We start from the raw sequence: 6,000 nt of genomic DNA, 5'->3' as shown, positions 1-6,000 counted from the left end.
TCAAGTTCAGCCAGCTTTATATTGTTGCAGTTTGCACTTTCCTGCCATTGTAGCTAATTTGAATTGGATTGAGATTATGGCTCTGAGGACGACGAGCGTGGCAAACAACTATGTAGGATGTTGAAGGAAGTGATATGTACCTTCAAACATTTCAACGTTCAAACTAATAAAATGAGGAGGGGGAGTTGAAGTTGTGTTGAATAAAATATTGTATATCTTTTTTTTGAGTTTCAAATCTCTTTTATACAGCTCACTTTAAGGTTGGAATCATTATCATTGACCGACCATGCGATTGCAGCCTTGTATTGGGAAGTTTGGAGAGTGTGGAAAGTGTCAAAGGGCTAAACGTCTAGGATTCAAGAGGTCTTGACGCCACATATTCACGCAAAATCTTAAGGCATTGGGACTCAACGTTTCCTTCATTCATAGTCAATGTAAGACTTTACCTCTTTCACACTTAAAACCCAACAATGTCCCCCACAAGTGTAAGTCACCCACATCATTAGCTTTGATCCACACTAGGATCCACTTCCGCTCTCCCACCGAGCCAAAGGAAATCATTGGAAGAATTTGAAATCGACGAATCAGTTCTACAAAACTACACCAAAGCGTTGCACAAACTTTGTTAGAGAAATTATTTGTATAGTTTTGTAATTTTAGCAAGGAGTTTTTGTTTGTATCTTGCTTTCAAAACTTTTGCAGAAGATATGAGAAGTCCAAAGCTCTTCAAGGTGAAGAGATCGAGGATTCGGAAGATGATTCTGATAAAAATGAAGATGAGTTGTCTCTGTTGTCCAGAAGGGTTAACCGTCTATGTGAGAGAAATCAAGGCAACAAATTCAGAAGTACAAAAAGGACTGGTGGTCGCTTCAAGTCCAATTCTGGTCAGAGGAAGTCAAATTACATAAAAGTCATTTGCTATGAATGCAACAAGACAAGACACCTCAAGTATGATTGTCCTGAACTCCAGAATGATAAGCCCAAGAAGAAAGCACTCACAAGCAAGAAGAAAGGGTTGATGGCAACATGGGAAGATTTTGACTCTTCAGAAGACGACTCAGAAGAAAAATAGGGTAACATGGCCCTGATGGCCTACGCTGGAACTTCGGATGCAGAGATCCCTTCAAAATGTGAAGCAGACTAAGAATCAGATGCAAAAGAGGTAATCTCCAAAGAGGTATTTAGTAACCTTTCTCATTTAGAATTAACTACTTCTTTACTGGAAATTTTGGAAAGACATTTGTTACTCAAGATTGAATTCAAGGAACTTAAAAAGTCCCATGAATTCATATCTTCTGAAATTAGTAAGCCTAAGGAAGATCTCTTCATTTTGAATGAATATTTTATTCTTCTTAAAGACGAGAACTCTACCCTCAGAGGCACGATATCTCTTTCAGAAGCTTATGAGAGTTTGGATGGTGTCATTATGAAATATGACAAAGCCTTTCATAAATTCCTAGCCATAAGCATAAGAAGAAGCATGATGGCTTCTATGAACTATGGCGTGAGCAAAAATGGGACAAATGGTGTTGGTTATAATTCCTATATCGAATATAATTCTGATAAGGAATACAAACCTAATACTCTTCATTCTCATTCTGTGTTTGTGCCTAAAGACAAAGAAAAAGAAAAAGAGAAATTTGTTTCTAAACCTAAGGCAAAACCTTTGGCCAAATCTTCGCGTTTTAATTCTTTTAAATATGATTATCCTGTTAAACCCAAAGTAGTTAAGAACTCTGGGAAAACTAACAAGAAAGGACCCAAGAAACCATGGGTACCCAAGAAACAGATAATCTATGTTGCAGATATTCACAGCAGTGCAGTCAAAACACTTGTCATGTTACCTGGACTCTAGGCGCTTGCAACTCATAAAGGAATGTAGGAATATGTTCCAAAACCTAGAACTTAAGCCTGAAGGCGTTGTGGCGTTTTGGAGGAAAAACAAAAAGAAAATATCATAAGCTCCAAAATAGTTATTGTATGTCAAAAGGATGACTATGCTGATTTCAACTGAAAAATGAAGAACAAAACATAGAATTCTTTATGAATGTTAATAAAGATAAGTGGATTTGGAATAGACAATTGGGCTTCATTAGTATGAGAAAAATTATCTCAGCTAAACTAGCTCAATGTTGTCAGAAGTCTTTCCTTATCTGAAGTCCTCTCTAGAAGCTCTTTGTGAAGCATATCAAAAGAGTTTGCTTTCAAAATTATTGTTAAAAAGCAAAGTACGTTAGTACTACCTCCAAACCATTGGTACTTCTGCACATTGATTTATCTGGACCAGTGAAAACTGTGTAAATCAATGGGAAAAAGTTTGGTTAAGTCATTATTGATGATTATAACTTATAAAATTGGAAGAACGGTTCTTAACACAAGGATGAGTCACATTATGTATTCACCACCTTCTGTAACCAAACATATATTGAAATTACTCTTAGAAGTATTATGGATAGAAGTAATCATGATGGAGAATTTGAGAACAAACACCTTGAAAAATTTGTTTGATGAAAATGGCTTTTCAAATGATTTTTCATGTCCTAGAACTCCACAGCAGATGGAATCTTGGAAGAAAAGATCGTAAATGGTCAGGACCGAGATCATTGAAACCAACATGGCTAAACATTTCTGGGCAGTGGATGTAAACACGGCGTGTTACATTCAGAATAGTGCTTCTACAAGACCTATTTTGGATAAGATCCCCTATGGACAGCAATAGAACATAAAACCCAAATGTTACTTACTTTCATTGGTTTGAAGTATTTATTCTACTCTTAACACTGAAGTGAATCTTAACAAGTTTGGCTATAAGTTGTAACATGTTGGTATATTCTGAACGCTCACGAAGTTGTAGAATATTCAACAGTGAAACACCTTTTGACTGAGAATCAATTCAAGATTAGATTTGTTGATAAGATTGACCTTCAAAAGTCAAAGCTAGCTAACATATTCGCATATATGAAGATTACCTATCCAGACGCTGAAGGTAATGGTGCTACTACAAAAAGATTAAGAGATCAAGTCTCAGATAAAGCTCAATCAGAAGCTGCTGACGCGCATACAAGGATCATATCATTCAGTGAAACTAATTTTGAACCTGATATCTCTAAGAAAGGATACATCTATGTGAAAGAGCTACTAAACAAAGATTGGATTTTGGATGCACAAGATGGACTCAATATCATATCAGAAGATGATGACATGTATGGATGTATTTTCAGTATGTTATTTGTCGGGAGGAGGAAATAACTTCTAAGGTACGCAATATGTTTACTTATTGCATGTGATGCTTCAGACCAATGAAGTTCTCATGTATCAAATGTGTCCATGATCAGAGTACTCTCTCTAAAATTCTTTTTGTCTTGTGGAAGTTGAATAGTTTACTTCATTCAGTAAGTATTAAAACTATTAAATGTGTTTATTCATTTATCCGACCCTTGTCATTTGTTGGATAATTCTTATTAGATAAAACACATTGGTAAAATGTTTTCATTGGAAATGATAATATTTAGCATGTCTTTTCAACTTCTTATCTCCCTGTCTACAAGTTATCATCATACCTATCTCAAAAATAGTAGTAGTAATTAATGTTCAATCTTCAGTCATTAATGGGTTTGTGCATCTCGAGTTTGATTGTATCTTGAACTGAATCATTACTCCTATCAATTATGTTTCCTTATTCTATTTATATCATACTCATCTCAGTTCTTTTCCTCATCAAAACCTCTCTCTCTCTCTCTCTCATCTGTCTAAAATTTCACCAAAAATTTCCTCATGGCCACCAAAATATTTCTGGGTGATGAAGACCTTCTAGAAGCCATTTGTGAACAAAGACTTCACTTATTTAAGCAGAGTGAGGCTGAGTTTGACGTGTCCTTTGGAATACAAATACAGGGATGGTCAAAATACTTTGACGTCCTACAAAGATAAATTTATCTAAAACCAGTAAAAGAGTTTTAGAAGTATGCCTTTGTTGCATGTGATGGTTTCTCCATTCATTCTAGTGTCTATGGCATTCCCTTCACCGTAACTCCTACTCTATTTCCAAAGATATTGGTTTCCCTCTAACGGCGTATATTGTTGAACAATATCGCAACAAGTATATCTTTGTTGAATCTCTCAAAGCAATTCATGACACTGCCTTTGGATATGCACCATCAGATCCTGAGAACCTCATTCCTACTACTAAATATTGGTTCCAACTTTCGAACAAGAGCATGATCCAAGAATGTTCTGACCTATGATGATCTTCTATTCATTTACTACATGCTTCATCATGTCAGGGTCAACTTGCCCTTAACAATTTTGAATTACCTGAAGAACTCCATTGATGTCTCTAGAACTCGGATTGAGTGCCTCATACCATTTGGAAGAGTTTTAACTAGACTTTTCCATAAGGAATAGATGGTTGAACAAATTTATAGGGTTGGTCTGGTTGGGGTTCTCTTGAGTGAACAATGTAAGTTCCTCAAAACGGAGGATGTCTAGAGGGTTGGGTATCCAATGTTTTATGGGTGGTTGGTGTGTTTGTTGTTGTTGTTGGTACTTTTGTGTGTCTCTCTTGTAGTTCCTCCAATTAAATCTATGAAATGTTTGCTTGTCGCACTGATTGTTACTTCGATTTTTTTGAAACATACTAAATATTAGAAATATTTATCTCCACAAACAAACTCAAACATTTAATGTATGAATCTAAGATTTATCGGTTTAAATTTTTGAAGTATTATTTGTTGATTACTATGTTGTTAATGGTTAATTATCTTCTAAATTGAATGAACATAGTAGTTAATAACATAAGTTGTTAATCTCTTAATGTTCCTTTTCATGAAGTTATACCAAACATTTACATAAGGTTCTTTGAAAGAGAATATTTTCTTTTGTCTTTAAAAGTCTTTTTGATAATGACAAAGGGGGAGAAAAAGTAATGATTTGATAATACCTATTCTCACAATCTCAGTCCCAAACATGCCAAACATGATATAATATGCTTTTGCAACTAACCATTGTTTGATGTTTGATTTATGAACTTTGTAAAATTTCACTGGTTTTCATAGACACGTTATCTAGCTAGCCATCAGAAGATACTCATCTGGTATAAGATCATCTGGCTTCTGAAGATCCAAAGAGTTGGCATCAGAAGAAAAGATCAAGAAGTTGGCGTCAGAAGATGTAATCAAGATCATGATGCATGAAGAAAGCTCTGATGATCTAAGCATCTCGATGAAAAGTATTCGTTCGTTAGAAGTTATGAACTGTCTAAAATGAATCTTGCTATGAAAACTTTGAACTCTAATATTGTTATTTCTTTAAGAAGTTATTTCTTCTCTGACATTGTGGTGTGTTCAGAAGTTATAATCTTTCTAAGAAAAGAGGTTGTGAACCTACGCTTTTATATTCTGCATGCTCACTCTGATTCATCACATATATGCTCTGATGAAATGTATGATTCAGAAGTTGTGAACTCTCTAAACATATGGTTAAATCAAGCTCTAATTTCTCTCGTTGTTCAGAAGTTGTGGACTGTCTGAAAATAAAGTAATCGAGTGTTGATAAACACCTATTGTTTAGAAGTTGTGAACTTTCTGAAAATATGGTGATGTGACTCTAACGCTTCAGAAGTTGAGAACTTTCTGGAATCATGTAAAGGGTAATCTATGAATAGACATTTTGTTCACAAGTTTAGAACTATCTAAAAGAATGTTAGCATGTGTTCTGGAAACGTTTGCTTTGTTATACGAAATTGTTCAGAAGTTGAAAACTCTCTGAAAGTTGTTGTAACCAAGGTTCTGAAGAAATAGACTCTAATACTTCAGAAGTTGAGAACTTTCTATAAGTATAGTAAGTCTATTTGCTTTCTAGTATCTATTTAGAGGTTGTGAACCTTCTGAAGACACGGTCAGAAAACATATTCTAAGACAAATTCTAAGATATGGTCAAAAGACATGATCTACGACATAGTCTAAGACATGGTCGGAAGACATGGTCTAAGACATGATCAAA

The sequence above is a fragment of the Vicia villosa genome, linkage group LG2 (assembly GCF_029867415.1).
Source record: "Vicia villosa cultivar HV-30 ecotype Madison, WI linkage group LG2, Vvil1.0, whole genome shotgun sequence".
Taxonomy (NCBI): domain Eukaryota; kingdom Viridiplantae; phylum Streptophyta; class Magnoliopsida; order Fabales; family Fabaceae; genus Vicia; species Vicia villosa.
Note: the sequence above shows the minus strand (reverse complement) of the source record.